Source organism: Lissotriton helveticus, chromosome 4_1 (assembly GCF_964261635.1).
Source record: "Lissotriton helveticus chromosome 4_1, aLisHel1.1, whole genome shotgun sequence".
In the NCBI taxonomy this organism is placed as follows: Eukaryota; Metazoa; Chordata; class Amphibia; order Caudata; family Salamandridae; genus Lissotriton; species Lissotriton helveticus.
In genome coordinates this window covers 77,439,229-77,460,492 of record NC_136063.1, presented here as the reverse complement: position 1 = coordinate 77,460,492, position 21,264 = coordinate 77,439,229, and the positions used below count along the sequence as shown (strand labels likewise).

The window sequence follows — 21,264 nt, the reverse complement described above, 5'->3', positions numbered from 1 at the left end:
GGTGTGGCTGATGGCGATGTGGTTGCTGGAGGAGAAAACGGGGTAGAGCGCGTGTCCGGTGTAATGGGTGGGGGTGTTGACCAGTTGCTTGAATCCGAGGTTGGCGAGGTTGTCTAGAAGGGTGGTGGTGTTGTTGTCCTTGTCGTTCTCCAGGTGGAAGTTGAGGTCTCCTAGGAGGATGTAGTCGGGGGAGGCGAGGGCGAGCGTGCTGATGAAGTCTGCGATGGCTTCGCTGAAGTGTGAGCGTGGTCCCGGGGGTCTGTAGATGAGGGTTCCCCTGAGGGTGGTCTTGGGGTCGACGTGAATCTGGAAGTGAAGGGGCTCTGCGGCGATGAGGGTGTCGTCGGTGTTGGTCGGGATGCGGATGGTGTTTCTGTGGGCGATGGCGATGCCTCCACCGGTCTGGTTGATGCGGTCCCTCCGGATGATCTTGTAGCCGTCCGGGATGGCAATGGCGATGTCGGGGGCTGAGGTAGGGTTCATCCAGGTTTCCGTGAGGAAGGCGACGTCTGGTGCTGGTCTGGTGAAGTTGCAGGCGTGGCAGGTGAAGGCTCCGTGGGTGCCTTTCGGGGTGGCTTGGTAGCAGGCTGGCTGTCGGCCGATGTTGAGTGCGAGGAGGGTGGCAGCGTCGTATCTCCGTCGGGTTGGCTGGCTTCTGCGAGGTCCAGGGGTTCCGGCGCTGGGCGCGGTCCAGGCGTGGACGGGCATAGACAGGCTTGCCTTTGGAGCGCCTTTGGCGCGCCATCGGCGTGTACGCGTGGTCCCCGCCATTTATGGCGAAGTGGGAGGGAGGAGCAGCTGGGAGGCGGGAGCGGGGCGGCGAATGGGGAGCGGGAGAGAAGAAGAACGGGGCGGGGCCGCAGGGGAGCAGCGGCGGAGAGCAGAGGGGGGGTGGGAAAGAGCGGGAAAAATGATGCGGGGAGAGCGAGGACAAGCCTGGCGAGCAGGGCCCAAGGATAGGCAGCAGGCAGAGAGGCCGAGAGCAGGCAGCAGCAGCAGAGGTGGGATCAGGGCACACGGGGGCCGTGCGGTGAGTGGAGTGACCGTTGATCAATGTTTTCTCACCTCCCTTGAGCGACATGTGCTAATACAGTTATTTTTAGCCGTGTTGTCTCACCACCTTTGAGCGTCTTGTGGTAATACCATTATTTTTAGCATTGTTTTCTCACCTTCCATGAGCGGCTTGTGGTAATAATGTGATTTTTTAGCATTGTTTTCTCACCTCCCTTGAACGGCTTGAGGTAATAACATTATTTTTAGGTCTTGCCTGAGCCAGTGCATGCGCTGCTCTTGCGAGACTTTTAGTAAGTGGGCTTCAAAAAGCAGACCACAGCTTTTTGTGTGACCTAGAGCGTGCAGTTAGCACACAGTTATCTGGCTTTCCTGTCTCATTTTGGCTCATTAAGTGCATCACTCGCGGGCACTCTTACAGCCCGCGATCACTTTCACAGCCAATGCTTGTTCTTATTTCCTTTTAGTGCGTGCCTCCTCGCACCTCTGTCCCTCAATGCTTCCGTACTTCCGGCGCATTTCACTCCGTCTGATCACACTCACTGATAGTAATTGGCATCCGCTTTTAAGCAATGCTTGTTTTATTTTCCGATTGCTTTGGTGTTAAAATAAAAAAAAAGAACAATGCCATTGTATATGTGGCAACATGCTCCATAATTTGTATTTTTTTGTCCCATAATTTTGCCATTCTTGCCACACAATACGTTTTTTAAATGCCGCAAACTGTGTGTGGGGCTCTGAACACACTTTTGGGCACACTCAAAAGGGGGATGGTACGGAGACAAGTTACCTTCCCCAAACTAATTTCTGGACGTAGTTGCCTATCGCCACCTGCAGGCCAAAACTATAATTTGTCTTCTGTAATCATATGTAATCGCCACAAGAAAGATCTGAATGGCGTCTGTTGATAGGGTTGAACGTGTGATTTTAAGGAGTTCTGCCTACAAAAGGTATTCCCTGGTCTTGTTTCCAAACATCCACTCTTCAATCTTCCCTGGTTTATGTCACCCTTCCATGTTCCATTTCTTTGTTCCTTCTTACATGTTCGCTCCCTCACTTTCTAACAATCTTCTCAGTCGCCATCGCGTTTCTTAATTTTCAGCCTGTCATTCCCCTTTCTCATTTTCTATCATGCTCTCTCAGTCACCATCTCTCTTACCCCTTAGACCTACCATCCCTTTATTTATAGGGGTGTCTCTTCTTTTTCTTTGATGCTCTCCCGAACTATTTTCTGTCCCTGTCGACCCAATCTACCGTTCTTTCACACACTTGCATGAAGCGCCTTTTCTCACCCTCTCCTGCTCCCTTGACATCTCTTTCTCTCCCATCTTTGACCCCTTGTTCTCGCTGGTCTTTTTCATTTTAGAGTCTCTTCCCTTGCTGAGGGGCTCTCCCCAATTTTCCTCCCCTCACTCTCCCAGAATATCCGCTCTATATGTGAACGAGCCAGGACATCATACATGGTCTCACCAGCTCCTCCTTTTCTCATTGCTTTCCCTATCTTCTCAATCTCAGCTGTCCTCATACTTCCCCGTCTCCATCTTTTGTCCTTTTCATTCCAGTTTCCCGCCACACTGTCCCCCTTTACATCTCCTGCTCTTCACTCTTCTGAACCCTTCTTCTCCCTGGTCCCGTCCTTGTGCTTTCTTCGCCCCCTTTTCTCCCTCACTTCACCATCTTCTCGAACCCTCATCATCTCCTCTTTCCTCTTTTTATATCTGCATTGTCCTTTTCTATCACTCACTCCCTTACATTGTTGCCTACCTCTCTCCCACTTTATATGTCTACCCTCTTCTGACCGCTCCTTTCGTCACACCTTTCTTCCCCTTTATAGCCCATCTCTTTATCCCGCCTGTCTTTCATATTCTGCCATACTTTTCCTTTTTTACATTACCTTCCCGTGCTCCCATCATTCTCCCTTCATAAATTCCTTATTGTCTTGCACACTCTCCAGCCCCCTCTGCCCTTGACAATCCCACCTCTTTTATCTCTCTTCGCACCTCGCCATGACACTTCTCTCCCACCTACCCCATCTTCATTAACGTCACTTCATTTCAAGAACCTTTGATGTTCCTAAACACACCTTGCCCTCAGCCCACTCCCACACCCAACCCCCTCGCTCTCTCTCTACATACTCTTACTTCAAGTCCTGTCCTTCTCTCCCTACTGCTCCTTCTCGCCTTCCTCTGACTCTCCATCTGTCTTGTTCTCTGCCTGCCCCACCCTCTCTTCAACAGTCAAAGCCTTCTCTTTCTCCCCCTCTCTCGCTCTTGAACCCCCACCCCCAAATCCTTCTCCCTCACACAGATATCTAAGCCTCAGAAATCCATTTCTGGGGAACCATGGTAAATTGTAATTGCATTTATATAACACTTACTACCCCTGACTAGGTGCTGACGTGCTTTACCTTGGGCAGCATGCTGCTACGGAACCCAAGGTTAGTGGCTAGTCATGTTATTGTATTGGTGTTAGTTTAGTGGCTCAAGCAACTATTCCATGCATTCACTAGAATTTCCTTGAGGTCGATGAAATCAATAGCAGTTGGGTGTTAACATTAGTGGGGTAGGGGAGTGGTTGAGGTATGTGAGTTGATGCAGATGTTTATTGGGATTCTTCATGCTGATGTTTGGTGGGATTAATAAAATACAGATGAATGCAGATATTTTAACCCTTTCCATGTTACAAGCAATAGGCAGTTCTCCGGCACAGCCTCCTTGTCCTCGCCTCATCGCAGCGCTGGGCCCTTTGTGCAGCAAACCACTCACTGGTGTTGGTTGAAGACCTAAACCTTTCCATCAAATAGACAACAAGCATTGGCATAGCCAATAGGTCTCGCCTTTGGGACCTTATAAGTGTTTAGCCATGCAACAGTTGATGTTGTTGCACCAAGGATATTGTGCTGCATAACTAAATACTTATAAGGTCCCAAAAGCGAGACCTATTGGCTATGCCAATGCTTGTTTACATTGTTTCCTCACCTCCCATGAGCAGCTTGTGGTAATAAGGTTATTTTAAGCATGGTTTTGTCTCCTCCCTTGAGCTGCTTAAGGTAATAACTTTATTTTCAGCATTGTTTTTTCATCTCCCTTGAGCCACTAGTGGCAATACAGTTATTTTTTAGCATTGTTTTCCCACCCCCTTGAATGGCTTGTGGTAGTAACCTTATTTTTAGCATTGTTTTGTCACATCCCTTGAGCGGCTTATGGTAATAACATTATTTTTAGTATAGGTTTGTCCCCCCCCCTTGGGCGGCTTGTGGTAATACCTTTATTTTTAGCATTTTTTTCTCACCTCCCTTGAGCGGCCTGTGGTAATACCGTTATTTTTAACATTGTTTTCTCAGCTCCCTTGAGCGACTGGTGGTAATAGTGTTATTTTTGTCCTTTGCAATATACTGAAAATAAGCAAATGTGTTTATTAGTAAACACACACTACCTAATATGTTAATGGCAATTTTATCTTAGCTGTCATGGCATGTATAGAATATATAATGTAATGGTTCAGTTGATAATGTATGCCCGGCAATTATGGTGGGTTTCACCAGGTATGATCATCAATGTGTTATTACACCACAGCTATTGCACACATTAGAACAACATTCAGGTTATACTTGAGTTTGCCATGAGCACTCATGCGGCATAGTTCTGTTCATCATTAGGCGCCAGTTGGCCGCATGACATGGGCATCACCGCACTCCCCATCCAGCGGCTTATGGAAATAACATAATTTTTAGCATAGGTTTGTCCCCCACTTGAGCGGCTTGTGGTAATAACTTTGGGGCATATTACCAAGCAATAGCGATAATTATCGCTATTGCTTGGTTAGCGGGAAAAAATTATCGCCGAGCACCGAGGATTTTTACCGCTGAGATACCTTGATATTATCAAGGTTTATCTCAAAAGCGGTAAAAATCCTGCGAAATGCATGAATATCGCTGAAAAATCAGCGATATTCATGCATTATCGTGACAATGCTCTTAGCCATGTTATCCACCTTCCATTGGATAACATGGCTAAGAACTGCTTTTAGCAGGCGTTAGCTTTTGGAGGTATTCGCGCTTAGCGCGAATATTTCCAAAAGTTGTTAATAGGAGTTAGAGATGTTAGCGACTGTTTTCAGTCGCTAACATCTTGGCACGCCCACTTTGCATGTCATTAGCGATAATTATCGCTGACATGCAAAGTGGGCCCCTAAATGCCCGCTATCGCCTACAAGCTGTCGCTAACTGGTGTTAGCGACAGCTTGGTAATAGGGCGATAAAATTATCGCCGCATTAGCGGGAAAAAGTCCCGCAAATGCGGCGATAATGCCCTTGGTAATATGCCCCTTTATTTCTAGCATTGTTTATTCACCTCCCTTGAGCGACTTGTGGTAATGCCATTATTTTAGTATTGTTTTCTAACCTTCCTTAAGCGGCTTGTGGTAATATTATTACAGCGTCTTGAAATCTCGCTTTTACCAGTCCATTTATGAACTTAAAAACACCGGCATGCAGGTACACCTGGCTAAATGTCAGCATCGGCCAAGGGTGTTGTAGTGCAATGTGGGCTTCTGGCAGCTATGTCCAACCTCTTTTATACTTGTTACTACAAACAATGACACCACGGTTACCCGTGCAGCCGAGTTGATAGGGGCAAGATAGGAAGGATGCCTCTGAGAGGAAAAATTCGGAGTAGGACATTATATACTCCAATTGAACAATACCCCCCTTGTAAAGGTTAACGCTACAGAGAATGTCCTTCCTTTTCTATATAACTCCAAACGACTGCCCCTTATCCTTTCCATTACAACAGCCCACTTCTACAGCCCTCTCTATGTGCCATTTAGTTGGGTGAACCACTTTGCTAGACTCACCCCCCTAATATTATTGACTAAGAACACCACTGACAAGTGGGTCAACAGCTCCCTCTTATCTATTGGCACAGGAGAGGGGGATGTGTGTTCACTGTCTATATTTTCACAACCAGTTTAGTTTTGTTTTTATGTGCCCTGTCCAGACACTACTGTTATATAGGGTGATGCTCCTCACAGCAGGGCCCTTTCCAGTCTGGAGCACCCACAACAGAAGCACAAACACGTGTGAGTTTCAGCAACTGGCTCTCGAGAGACACAGTTAAAAGTGATCCACAAGCCTGGCCTCTCCTAAAGGACTCGTCACACTTTGGACAACAGAGACAACCGCCGACCCTTCACGCACGACCCCCCCCCCCCAACCCCCCCCCCTCTCCCCATCTACCAAGTATCAGCTCTCAGGACAACTAATCAGCAGCTCTTAGCAGCACAAATAACTAAATGAATTCCGAAAGATGGCAGTGAGCAGAGGATAGGTGCAGAGAGTGATGGCAGGCTGCAGATATGTGAGCAGAGGATAGATGCAGAGAGTGATGGCAGGCTGCAGATATGTGAGCAGAGGATAGGTGCAGAGAGTGATGGCAGGCTGCAGATATGTGAGCAGAGGATAGGTGCAGAGAGTGATGGCAGGCTGCAGATATGTGAGCAGAGGATAGGTGCAGAGAGTGATGGCAGGCTGCAGATATGTGAGCAGAGGATAGGTGCAGAGAGTGATGGCAGGCTGCAGATATGTGAGGAGAGGATAGGTGCGGAGAGTGATGGCAGGCTGAAGATATGTGAGCAGAGGATAGGTGCAGAGAGTGATGGCAGGCTGCAGATATGTGAGGAGAGGATAGGTGCGGAGAGTGATGGCAGGCTGCAGATATGTGAGCAGAGGATAGGTGCAGAGAGTGATGGCAGGCTGCAGATATGTGAGGAGAGGATAGGTGCGGAGAGTGATGGCAGGCTGAAGATATGTGAGGAGAGGATAGGTGCAGAGAGTGATGGCAGGCTGCAGATATGTGAGCAGAGGATAGGTGCAGAGAGTGATGGCAGGCTGCAGATATGTGAGGAGAGGATAGGTGCGGAGAGTGATGGCAGGCTGAAGATATGTGAGCAGAGGATAGGTGCAGAGAGCGATGGCAGGCTGCAGATATGTGGGCAGGGGATAGGTGCAGAGAGTGATGGCAGGCTGCAGATATGTGGGCAGTGAGCACAGGATAGGTGCAGAGAGTGATGGCAGGCTGCAGATATGTGGGGAGTGAGCATAGGATAGATGCAGAGAGTGATGGCAGGCTGCAGATATGTGAGCAGAGGATAGGTGCAGAGAGCGATGGCAGGCTGCAGATATGTGGGCAGGGGATAGGTGCAGAGAGTGATGGCAGGCTGCAGATATGTGGGCAGTGAGCACAGGATAGGTGCAGAGAGAGATGGAAGGCTGCAGATATGTGGGCAGTGAGCACAGGATAGGTGCAGAGAGAGATGGAAGGCTGCAGATATGTGGGCAGTGAGCACAGGATAGGTGCAGAGATTGATGGCAGGCTGCAGATATGTGAGAAGAGGATAAGTGCAGAGAGTGACGGCAGGCTGCAGATATGTGAGCAGAGGATAGGTGCAGAGAGTGATGGCAGGCTGCAGATATGTGAGCCAAGGATAGGTGCAGAGAGTGATGGCAGGCTGCAGATATGTGAGCTTAGGATAGGTGCAGAGAGTGATGGCAGGCTGCAGATATGTGGGCAGAGGATAGGTGCAGAGAGCGATGGCAGGCTGCAGATATGTGAGGAGAGGATAGGTGCGGAGAGTGATGGCAGGCTGAAGATATGTGAGCAGAGGATAGGTGCAGAGAGCGATGGCAGGCTGCAGATATGTGGGCAGTGAGCACAGGATAGGTGCAGAGAGTGATGGCAGGCTGCAGATATGTGAGCAGAGGATAGATGCAGAGAGTGATGGCAGGCTGCAGATATGTGAGCAGAGGATAGATGCAGAGAGTGATGGCAGGCTGCAGATATGTGGGCAGAGGATAGGTGCAGAGAGTGATGGCAGGCTGCAGATATGTGAGCAGAGGATAGATGCAGAGAGTGATGGCAGGCTGCAGATATGTGAGCAGAGGATAGGTGCAGAGAGTGATGGCAGGCTGCAGATATGTGAGGAGAGGATAGGTGCGGAGAGTGATGGCAGGCTGCAGATATGTGAGCAGAGGATAGATGCAGAGAGTGATGGCAGGCTGCAGATATGTGGGCAGGGGATAGGTGCAGAGAGTGATGGCAGGCTGCAGATATGTGAGCAGAGGATAGGTGCAGAGAGTGATGGCAGGCTGCAGATATGTGAGCAGAGGATAGGTGCAGAGAGTGATGGCAGGCTGCAGATATGTGAGCAGAGGATAGGTGCAGAGAGTGATGGCAGGCTGCAGATATGTGAGGAGAGGATAGGTGCGGAGAGTGATGGCAGGCTGAAGATATGTGAGCAGAGGATAGGTGCAGAGAGTGATGGCAGGCTGCAGATATGTGAGGAGAGGATAGGTGCGGAGAGTGATGGCAGGCTGCAGATATGTGAGCAGAGGATAGGTGCAGAGAGTGATGGCAGGCTGCAGATATGTGAGGAGAGGATAGGTGCGGAGAGTGATGGCAGGCTGAAGATATGTGAGGAGAGGATAGGTGCAGAGAGTGATGGCAGGCTGCAGATATGTGAGCAGAGGATAGGTGCAGAGAGTGATGGCAGGCTGCAGATATGTGAGGAGAGGATAGGTGCGGAGAGTGATGGCAGGCTGAAGATATGTGAGCAGAGGATAGGTGCAGAGAGCGATGGCAGGCTGCAGATATGTGGGCAGGGGATAGGTGCAGAGAGTGATGGCAGGCTGCAGATATGTGGGCAGTGAGCACAGGATAGGTGCAGAGAGTGATGGCAGGCTGCAGATATGTGGGGAGTGAGCATAGGATAGATGCAGAGAGTGATGGCAGGCTGCAGATATGTGAGCAGAGGATAGGTGCAGAGAGCGATGGCAGGCTGCAGATATGTGGGCAGGGGATAGGTGCAGAGAGTGATGGCAGGCTGCAGATATGTGGGCAGTGAGCACAGGATAGGTGCAGAGAGAGATGGAAGGCTGCAGATATGTGGGCAGTGAGCACAGGATAGGTGCAGAGAGAGATGGAAGGCTGCAGATATGTGGGCAGTGAGCACAGGATAGGTGCAGAGATTGATGGCAGGCTGCAGATATGTGAGAAGAGGATAAGTGCAGAGAGTGACGGCAGGCTGCAGATATGTGAGCAGAGGATAGGTGCAGAGAGTGATGGCAGGCTGCAGATATGTGAGCCAAGGATAGGTGCAGAGAGTGATGGCAGGCTGCAGATATGTGAGCTTAGGATAGGTGCAGAGAGTGATGGCAGGCTGCAGATATGTGGGCAGAGGATAGGTGCAGAGAGCGATGGCAGGCTGCAGATATGTGAGGAGAGGATAGGTGCGGAGAGTGATGGCAGGCTGAAGATATGTGAGCAGAGGATAGGTGCAGAGAGCGATGGCAGGCTGCAGATATGTGGGCAGTGAGCACAGGATAGGTGCAGAGAGTGATGGCAGGCTGCAGATATGTGAGCAGAGGATAGATGCAGAGAGTGATGGCAGGCTGCAGATATGTGAGCAGAGGATAGATGCAGAGAGTGATGGCAGGCTGCAGATATGTGGGCAGAGGATAGGTGCAGAGAGTGATGGCAGGCTGCAGATATGTGAGCAGAGGATAGATGCAGAGAGTGATGGCAGGCTGCAGATATGTGGGCAGAGGATAGGTGCAGAGAGTGATGGCAGGCTGCAGATATGTGGGCAGTGAGCACAGGATAGGTGCAGAGAGTGATGGCAGGCTGCAGATATGTGGGCAGTGAGCACAGGATAGGTGCAGAGAGTGATGGCAGGCTGCAGATATGTGAGCCAAGGATAGGTGCAGATAGTGGTGGCAGGCTGCAGATATGTGAGCAGAGGATTAGTGCAGAGAGTGACGGCAGGCTGCATATATGTGAGCTGATAAGTGCAGAGAGTGATGGCAGGCTGCAGATATGTGAGCCGAGGATAGGTGCAGAGAGTGATGGCAGGCTGCAGATATGTGAGCAGAGGATAGGTGCAGAGAGTGATGGCAGGCTGCAGATATGTGAGCAGAGGATAGATGCAGAGAGTGATGGCAGGCTGCAGATATGTGGGCAGAGGATAGGTGAAGAGAGTGATGGCAGGCTGCAGATATGTGGGCAGAGGATAGGTGCAGAGAGTGATGGCAGGCTGAAGATATGTGAGCAGAGGATAGGTGCAGAGAGCGATGGCAGGCTGCAGATATGTGGGCAGTTAGCACAGTAAAGGTGCAGAGAGTGATGGCAGGCTGCAGATATGTGAGCAGAGGATAGGTGCAGAGAATGATGTCAGGCTGCAGATATGTGGGCAGTGAGCACAGTAAAGGTGCAGAGAGTGATGGCAGGCTGCAGATATGTGGGCAGTGAGCACAGGATAGGTGCAGAGAGTGATGGCAGGCTGCAGATATGTGAGCAGAGGATAGGTGCAGAGAATGGTGTCAGGCTGCAGATATGTGGGCAGTAAGCACAGTATAGGTGCAGAGAGTGATGGCAGGCTGCAGATATGTGGGCAGTGAGCACAGGATAGGTGCAGAGAGTGATGGCAGGCTGCAGATATGTGGGCAGTGAGCACAGGATAGGTGCAGAGAGTGATGGCAGGCTGCAGATATGTGGGCAGTGAGCACAGTAAAGGTGCAGAGAGTGATGGCAGGCTGCAGATATGTGAGCAGAGGATAGGTGCAGAGAATGATGTCAGGCTGCAGATATGTGAGGAGAGGATAGGTGCAGAGAGTTGTGGCAGGCTGCAGATATGTCAGCAGAGGATAGGTGCAGAGAGTGATGGCAGGCTGCAGATATGTGAGCAGAGGATAGGTGCAGAGAATGGTGTCAGGCTGCAGATATGTGGGCAGTAAGCACAGTATAGGTGCAGAGAGTGATGGCAGGCTGCAGATATGTGGGCAGTGAGCACAGGATAGGTGCAGAGAGTGATGGCAGGCTGCAGATATGTGGGCAGTGAGCACAGGATAGGTGCAGAGAGTGATGGCAGGCTGCAGATATGTGGGCAGTGAGCACAGTAAAGGTGCAGAGAGTGATGGCAGGCTGCAGATATGTGAGCAGAGGATAGGTGCAGAGAATGATGTCAGGCTGCAGATATGTGAGGAGAGGATAGGTGCAGAGAGTTGTGGCAGGCTGCAGATATGTCAGCAGAGGATAGGTGCAGAGAGTGATGGCAGGCTGCAGATATGTGAGAAGAGGATAGGTGCAGAGAGTGATGGCAGGCTGCAGATATGTGGGCAGAGGACAGGTGCAGAGAGTGATGACAGGCTGCAGATATGTGAGAGGAGGATAGGTGCAGAGAGTAATGGCAGGGTGCAGATATGTGAGCAGAGGACAGGTGCAGAGAGCGATGGCAGGCTGCAGATATGTGGGCAGAGGATAGCTGCAGAGAGTAATGTCAGGCTGCAGATATGTGAGGAGAGGACAGGTGCAGAGAGTTGTGGCAGGCTGCAGATATGTCATCAGAGGATAGGTGCAGAGAGCGATGGCAGGCTGCAGATATGTGGGCAGAGGATAGGTGCAGAGAGTGATGGCAGGCTGAAGATATGTGAGCAGAGGATAGGTGCAGAGAGCGATGGCAGGCTGCAGATATGTGAGCTTAGGATAGGTGCAGAGAGTGATGGCAGGCTGCAGATATGTGGGCAGATAGGTGCAGAGATTGATGGCAGGCTGCAGATATGTGAGCCGAGGATAGGTGCAGAGAGTGATGGCAGGGTGCTTTTGAGCCGTCAGGCGCTCAATGTTATTCAATAGAGATCTCGAAAAGGGAACAAAGGCTGCAGGCTCGGGGACGGAGGATCTTTTGGAGCGACCAGCACTTCGAGGGGTAAATTGGGATCTCGGAGGTTAGGTAGGCACCCAGGAGTTGGGCACAGGAGACCGGGGGGCACCGGGTGCAGGGGTGTCTTTTGACATCGGGAAATCTTACCCTCTGCTGGTCGCGGCTGGAGGGGTCCATGGTTCTGAGTCTGCAGGCATCGTCCGGGTCTTCGAGGTGGGTCTTTGGGCACTGGATTCCAGGTCCGAATCACCAGAGGGACGTGCTCAGGGTCTTTGTCTATTCGGGCACAGGTAACTAGAAACTTTCTCGAATAAACAAGAAAGGGATAGTTTCTGACAACTGCATGAACATGACAACTTTGTTTCCCAAGAATAAGAATACATCTCTCAGAGTTATGGAAACAATAGATAAGTATTTCACTCAGTCAATCGTGCATGCTTCGTTTCTACAGAGTTGCAGAGAAATAGAGAGATGGCCGTTTTCAATAAAAAGGTTTATTAAACAGTCTTCTTTCTCATGCAAGAGAGGTGAACTGCTACAATCGTTATGCAGAATGCAAAGTATAAAGCGTACAGCGTAAATAGTAATATGAAATAATACTGTAAGAGCATTGTATGGTTTCTAAGCCATATAAAAATACATACATAAATAACATAGACTAAAATACTCAACTGGCGCTTCTAAAATACGCCTACCCCAATGTACCTAACCCAAGTCTAGTACGTGGGAGGAAGTAAGCATGGTGTTTTGCATAGGTTTAGTTTTGCCAAGAACCTACCAAAGGTTTCTCTAGGTTCTAATCAGCTCCATACCTTTAGAATGAAGGAGGTCTGGTATCTCTGTCTCGGGACTCGATTTCTCAACAACCCGCAAGGGGAGCCGGAAACACTGGAGCTGGATTCTCGGCAGAGAAGGGCAGCTTCCTGATCAGTGCGCCAGCTGGAGAGTCGGCTTCCTTCGGCACTTGCTGTACCGAGCTACGTCGGCCAAGTAGGTCTTCGAACTGCTCCGAACCACCATATCTTTCTATAGAAAGTGAAGGTATATTTATACCTTGAAGGTGTTTAGGAATGCCATAGTTGACGTAAAGTTGGGCATATGAACGTCATGAATGAACCCCTGGGGAATAGTTGTTCATTGTAAAGTAACTGGGTTCTTGAAGAAATCAATATTCAAGCACGGGAAAGTCCCTAACGGTTTAAGCTGTTTTTCCAAGAAATCATTGTGACGTTTGGTGAACGGATGAAAGTAGCCATGCCTGTATTTGAGTAGCATGGGCTATACCTAAATAAGGGGTGCATTTCTTATGCCTATATAAGGGCAACGAGAATTGTACCTATATAAGGGCATGAATCGTGAAAATCCAGTCGGAATCTAAAACACCACACAACAGGGGTAATGATGTTTGAGCAGAGCCACTGCTCGTGGGAGTCCCAGTCTCTGACAGGGTAAAGGCAGGCTGGTCCTCTGGGGTTCTTGAGGTTGCTGTCAGCAGGAGACGCCGGGGTTTAGTAGGAGCAGGTTCAAAGATCGACAGGCCTGTAGGGCTGGGCCAAGTCAGTTGGTGTCGTCCTGTTGTTAGCAGCTACACAGCGGGTCTTCTTCTTCTTGATCTTCTTTCTTGTTTCAAAATCGGGATCTGAGGAAGGAAGGTTCAGGGTGCCCCTAATCACTACATGTAGGGGCGTTACAGGTAGGGGAAGGGCAGGAACCAATAGGTCCCTGTCCTGGGGTGAGTACACCCCCTATCCTGCTCCTGTCCTGTGGGAGGGGGGCAGGAGCCTATCGCTAATTTGTTTTTTCTTTGTTCGCCCAAAGTTGGCAGGGTATGCTCAGACGTGAGTCCCTTGCTCACTTTGCCACTGGAGTCAAGCAAGCCTGGCTGAAGACGGCTGTAATGCCAGGGAAGACATGGCTTGGCAGTTCGGGCTGGACTGTTCCCATGAGGCACAGGGTCAGACTGATTTGCATATCGCCATGTCTGAACTGGGGTGGCTGAGTGAGCTAAAGAACGGTGATGGATTTAACCCAGATCAGTTGACTGGGGGTGAGTGTTTGTATTGTCAACACTCCGTCCATTACCACCTTTGTTTTTACTTTGTTCGCCCTAAGTTGGCAGGGTATGCTCAGACGTGAGTCCCTTGCTCACTTTGCCACTGGAGTCAAGCAAGCCTGGCTGAAGACGGCTGTAATGCCAGAAACCGGTCCTGGGATGCTTGATTCCGGTCCAGGGAAGACATGGCTTGGCAGTTCGGGCTGGACTTTTCCCATGAGGCACAGGGTCAGATTGATTTGCATATCGCCATGTCTGAACTGGGGTGGCTGAGTGAGCTAAAGAACGGTGATGGTTTTAACCCAGATCAGTTGACTGGGGGTGAGTGTTTGTATTGTCAACACTCCGTCCATTACCACCTTCGTTTTTTTTTTGTTCGCCCTAAGTTGGCAGGGTATGCTCAGACGTGAGTCCCTTGCTCACTTTGCCACTGGAGTCAAGCAAGCCTGGCTGAAGACGGCTGTAATGCCAGAAACCGGTCCTGGGAAGCTTGATTCCCGTCCAGGGAAGACATGGCTTGGCAGTTCGGGCTGGACTGTTCCCATGAAGCACAGGGTCAGACTGATTTGCATATCGCCATGTCTGAACTGGGGTGGCTGAGTGAGCTAAAGAACGGTGATGGATTTAACCCAGATCAGTTGACTGGGGGTGAGTGTTTGTATAGTCAACACTCCGTCCATTACCACCTTTGTTTTTTCTTTGTTCGCCCTAAGTTGGCAGGGTATGCTCAGACGTGAGTCCCTTGCTCACTTTGCCACTGGAGTCAAGCAAGCCTGGCTGAAGACGGCTGTAATGCCAGAAACCGGTCCTGGGAAGCTTGATTCCGGTCCAGGGAAGACATGGCTTGGCAGTTCGGGCTGGACTGTTCTCATGAGGCACAGGGTCAGACTGATTTGCATATCGCCATGTCTGAACTGGGGTGGCTGAGTGAGCTAAAGAACGGTGATGGATTTAACCCAGATCAGTTGACTAGGGGTGAGTGTTTGTATTGTCAACACTCCGTCCATTACCACCTTTGTTTTTTCTTTGTTCGCCCTAAGTTGGCAGGGTATGCTCAGACGTGAGTCCTTTGCTCACTTTGCCACTGGAGTCAAGCAAGCCTGGCTGAAGACGGCTGTAATGCCAGAAACCGGTCCTGGGAAGCTTGATTCCGGTCCAGGGAAGACATGGCTTGGCAGTTCGGGCTGGACTGTTCCCATGAGGCACAGGGTCAGACTGATTTGCATATCGCCATGTTTGAACTGGGGTGGCTGAGTGAGCTAAAGAACGGTGATGGATTTAACCCAGATCAGTTGACTGGGGGTGAGTGTTTGTATTGTCAACACTCCGTCCATTACCACCTTTGTTTTTTCTTTGTTCGCCCTAAGTTGGCAGGGTATGCTCAGACGTGAGTCCCTTGCTCACTTTGCCACTGGAGTCAAGCAAGCCTGGCTGAAGACGGCTGTAATGCCAGAAACCGGTCCTGGGATGCTTGATTCCGGTCCAGGGAAGACATGGCTTGGCAGTTCGGGCTGGACTTTTCCCATGAGGCACAGGGTCAGATTGATTTGCATATCGCCATGTCTGAACTGGGGTGGCTGAGTGAGCTAAAGAACGGTGATGGTTTTAACCCAGATCAGTTGACTGGGGGTGAGTGTTTGTATTGTCAACACTCCGTCCATTACCACCTTTGTTTTTTTTTTTGTTCGCCCTAAGTTGGCAGGGTATGCTCAGACGTGAGTCCCTTGCTCACTTTGCCACTGGAGTCAAGCAAGCCTGGCTGAAGACGGCTGTAATGCCAGAAACCGGTCCTGGGAAGCTTGATTCCGGTCCAGGGAAGACATGGCTTGGCAGTTCGGGCTGGACTGTTCCCATGAGGCACAGGGTCAGACTGATTTGCTTATCGCCATGTCTGAACTGGGGTGGCTGAGTGAGCTAAAGAACGGTGATGGATTTAACCCAGATCAGTTGACTGGGGGTGAGTGTTTGTATAGTCAACACTCCGTCCATTACCACCTTTGTTTTTTCTTTGTTTGCCCTAAGTTGGCAGGGTATGCTCAGACGTGAGTCCCTTGCTCACTTTGCCACTGGAGTCAAGCAAGCCTGGCTGAAGACGGCTGTAATGCCAGAAACCGGTCCTGGGAAGCTTGATTCCGGTCCAGGGAAGACATGGCTTGGCAGTTCGGGCTGGACTGTTCCCATGAGGCACAGGGTCAGACTGATTCGCATATCGCCATGTCTGAACTGGGGTGGCTGAGTGAGCTAAAGAGCGGTGATGGATTTAACCCAGATCAGTTGACTGGGGGTGAGTGTTTGTATTGTCAACACTCCGTCCATTACCACCTTTGTTTTTTCTTTGTTCGCCCTAAGTTGGCAGGGTATGCTCAGACGTGAGTCCCTTGCTCACTTTGCCACTGGAGTCAAGCAAGCCTGGCTGAAGACGGCTGTAATGCCAGAAACCGGTCCTGGGAAGCTTGATTCCGGTCCAGGGAAGACATGGCTTGGCAGTTCGGGCTGGACTGTTCCCATGAGGCACAGGGTCAGACTGATTTGCATATCGCCATGTCTGAACTGGGGTGGCTGAGTGAGCTAAAGAACGGTGATGGATTTAACCCAGATCAGTTGACTGGGGGTGAGTGTTTGTATTGTCAACACTCCGTCCATTACCACCTTTGTTTTTTCTTTGTTCGCCTATCTCTAATTGGGCAGGGCTCCCCATCCTCAAGATGGCCGGAGCCCGGATCTGTGCTTCACCTCGCCTCTCCCACCTGAGGGGTGGAGTTGGAACAGGCTGGCACACCCCCTTTCCTCACGTAGGTTTTCCCGCCAGTCTTCCCACCAGAGTGGGGGTCAGAACCTGTGGGGGCCAGCTGCTGAGCACAGCAAGTGGTCTGGAGAAGCTCACAATGGACGTATGCCTTTGAAGTTTCCCCCTGCCCATCCTGGGGGAGGAGGCCTAGCACCTCACCCAGGATGTGCATTGTTGCAGGCCCAGGAGAACGGGGGCTCTCCACCCAGGGGTCCAGCAACATGTCTGCTGTGTGGCAGCCTAGGCAGCCTCTCAGACAAGACGTGGATTGAAGGTTAGATTTCAGTGGCATCTCTAAGATGCCCTCTGTAATGCATTTTACATTAAATCCAACACTGGCAGCAGTGTGGGTTTAATGTGCTGAGAAGTTTGATATCAAACTTGTCAGTCTTCAGTGTAGCCATTATGGTGCTGTGGAGTTCGTAATGTCAACCGCCCAGCACCATATACTCTTAATGGCAGCGCAGCTCTTACAGTGCGCAGGAATGGCCCTGGGCACTGTAGGGACACAGGGCTCCTGCACCTGTGCCCACACCACTGGCATAGGGCACCCAGCTAGAGGGGTGACTGAGGTATGCCAGGGCTGTGGGGATGTGGGCATGGCACACAGGGATGTGTTCCATGTTGACTCTTTGTTTAGTTCTGCACCAGGCCACTCAGTCTGAAAAGGCAGTGTGTGGGTGTCAGGGTGCAAGGCCCCTAAGGGAGGCACAATAAGTGTTGCAGCCCTTAGGGGTCTTCTCTGGTCACAATGTCCTGGGTACCTATGGTACTATTTACCAGGGGTTGACATATAGTCAGAGATTCCAATGGGGTTTCAGCTTCAATACAGTTTTAGGGAAGTTACACAGGCCCTGGACACCTGATTGGCAGGAGCCCAGGGCACACTCAGTCAAAGCACATCGGCAATTCAGCAAACAGTGGGGGCATACCAATGCAAGAAAGCTGGCACTTTCTCACACAGGGAGATAAGACACAAGAGAAAAACAGATGAATAAATATAGTGGAATCAGGTTACCACAGAGCACATACAGGAAGACCTGGAGATAGGACACACAAGTAGGACAGATGAATAAATATAGTGGAATTAGGTTACCGCAGACAGCGCATACAGAATAACAGGGAGATACGAAACATAAGAAGAATGAATCATAGAATGAGGAGGCAAAATTCCTAGTGAGATATTGTTGTTGTTCAATCAATGCTGTTCATATTACTGACATATTCAGTTTTTTTCCACATCAGACTGAACACACCATCTTCGTACCGGAGTCTAAAAGGTACCTTCTCTATTTGTGGTACGTTACACATGCCCATTACCATGCACCCAGTGCGGGTCTAGATGGAGGGTTCCTGTTCTTCAGGATAATGTCTTTCACTCACATAATCCTTCGTAGAACCCAGAGACTTTCACCTAAATCAGACCTGCTCTTGATACCATTAGAAATACATTCCTTGGATGGTAGTGTTGTATCAGCGGGCATGTTTACATTTAATACATCACCAGTAATCCTCATAGCATGTTCAGATGTGTTTATCCATTTACCTTGAAAGCATGTTCAAATGTACACTCACCTTAATGCCCAGTACAGATTTGCAACATTACTCCGAAATCTTCCCTGGTGTCTAGACTTGCACCATCACTCATTAATCATTAGTAAAACTGAAGATTTGTCTTAATATGAACTACCTCTTTTGATTGTCACCAGTGCACATAATTTGGGCCACAATTATATATCATTCACTGCTGGCTCCGACATGTACCATTGTATAGAGCTCACTGCTTTCTCCAGCACTTTACATTGTATATTGCTCACTGCTGGCTCCAGCACGTACCATTGTATATCGCTCACTGCTGGCTCCAACAATTACCATTGTATATCACTCATTGCTGGCTCCGGCTCGTACAATTGTAAATCACTAACTGGTGGCTCTGGAATTGACCATTGCATATCGCTCACTGTTGGCTCCTGCATGCACTATTGTATATCGCTCACTTCTGGCTCCTGCATGCACCCGTGTATATCGCTCACTGCTGGCTCCAGCATGTACAGTGTATATTGCTCACTGCTGGCTCCAGCAATCTCCATTATATATCGCTCACTGCTGGCTCTGGCATGCACTATTGTATATCGCTAAATGCTGGCTCCAGCCCGTACCATTGTATACTGCTCACTGCTGGCTCCAGCACTTATCACTGTATAGCGCTCACTGCTGGCTCAGGCATGCACCATTGTATATCACTCACTGCTGGCTCCAGCAATTACCATTGTATATCGCTCACTGATGGCTCCAGCACGGACCATTGTATATCAATCACTGTTGTTTCCGGCACTTAACAGTGTATCTCTCTCACTGCTGGCTCCAGCATGTAGGATTGTATATCGCTCACTGCTAAGTCCAACATGGACCACCGCTTATTGCTCACTTCTAACTCCAGCATGTACCATTGCATATCGCTCACTTCTGGCTCCGGCGCCTACCATTGTATACCACTTACCGCAGGCTTTGGCACTTAACATTGTATTACGTTCACTGCTGGCTCCAGAACTTAACATTGTATATCACTCACATCTGGCTCCAGCATGGACCACTGTATATTGCTCAATGCTGGCTCTAGCATGTACCATTGTATATCGCTCACTGCTAATGCCAGCCTTGACCACTGTATATCGCTCACTGCTGACTCCAATATGTACCAGTGTATATCACTTCCTGCAGGCTACAGCATGTACCATTGTGTATCACTCACTGTTGGTTCCGGCACTTAAAGGTGTATATCTATCACTGCTGGCTCCAGCATGTACAATTGTATATAGCTCACTGCTAACTCCAGCATGAACCACTGTATATTGTTCACTTCTGACTCAGCATGTACAATTGTATATCGCTCATTGCTGACTACAGTGCCTACCATTGTATACAGCTAACCGCTGGCTCCGGCACTTAACATTGTATAACGCTCACTGCAGGCTCCAGCACTTAATATTGAATATCGCTCTCTGCTGGCTTCAGCATGTACCATTGTATATCGCTGACTTCTGGCTATGGCATGTACCATTGTGTATCGCTCACTGCTGCCTCCAAAATGTACCATTGTATATTGCTCCATGCTGGCTCTGGCATAGACCGCTATATATCCTTCTTTGCTGGATCCAGCATGTACCAGTGCATATCACTCACTGCTGGCTCCAGCATACACCATTGTATATCACTCACTGCTGGCTCCAGCATGTACCAGTGTATATTTCTCACTGCTGTATATCACTCACTGCTGGTTCCAGCATGGACCAGTGTATATCACTCACTGCTGGCTCCAGCAGGTACCCTTGTATATCATTCACTGTTGGCTCCAGAATGTACCATTGTATATCGCTCACTGCTGGCTCCAGCATGTGCCATTGTTTATCACTCACTGCTGGCTCCAGCATGTACCATTGTATGTCTCTCACTGGTGGCTCCAGCATAGACCACTGTATATCGCTCACTGCTGGTCCAGCATGTACCAGTGTATATCACTCTTTGCTGGCTCCAGCATGTACCAGTGTATATCACTTACTGCTGGCTCCAGCATGCACCAGTGTATATCACTCACTGCTGGTTCCAGCATGTGCCAATGTATATCACTCACTGATCGCTCCAGCATGGACCATTGTATATCCCTCACTGCTGGCTCCAGCACATGTCACTCACTGCTGGCTCCGGCATGCACCAGTGTATATCACTCACTGTTGGCTCCAGCATGTACCAGTGTATATCACTCACTGCTGTATATCACCCTTTGCTGGCTCCGACATGTACCAGTGTATATCACTTACTGCTGGCTCCAGCATGTTCCTTTGTGCATCATTCCCTGCTGGCTCCGGCATGTACCAGTGTATATCACTCACTGCTGGCTCCAGCATGTTCCATTGTGTATCGCTCCCTGCTGGCTCCAGCATGTACCAGTGTATATCACTCACTGCTGGCTCCAGCATGTAACATTGTATATCATTCACTGTTGGGCTCCGCCATGTACCACTGTATATCGCTCACTGCTGGCTCCAGCATGTTCCAGTGTATATCACTCACTGCTGGCTCCAGCATGTACCATTGTATATCGCTCACTGTTGGCTCCGGCATTTACCATTGTTTATTGCTGACTGGGGGCTCCAGCATAGACCACTATATATCCCTCTTTTCCGGCTCCAACATGTACCAGTGTATATCACTCTCTGTGGGCTCCAGCATGTACCAGTGTATATCACTTACTGCTGTATATCACTCACTGCTGGCTCCAGCATGTGCCATTGTATATCGCTCACTGCTGGCTCCAGCATGTGCCATTGTATGTCGCTCACTGGTGGCTCTGGCATAGACCACTGTATATCACTCACTGCTGGTCCAGCATGTACCATTGTATATCGCTCACTGTTGGCTCCGGCATTTACCATTGTTTATTGCTGACTGGGGGCTCCAGCATAGACCACTATATATCCCTCTTTTCCGGCTCCAGCATGTACCAGTGTATATCACTCCCTGCTGGCTCCAGCATGTACCAGTGTATATCGCTTAATGCTGTATATCACTCACTGCTGGCTCCAGCATGTACCAGTGTATATCACTCCCTGCTGGCTCCAGCATGTACCAGTGTATATCGCTTAATGCTGTATATCACTCACCGCTGGCTCCGGCACGTGCCATTGTATATCGCTCACTG

General features: G+C 49.8%; 1 protein-coding gene across 1 annotated transcript in view; it reads right to left on the bottom strand.

Annotated features, from left to right (window-relative positions):
* LOC144827878 (uncharacterized) overlaps positions 1-21,264 on the bottom strand; it is a 256,770-nt gene that overhangs the window by 84,243 nt on the left and 151,263 nt on the right.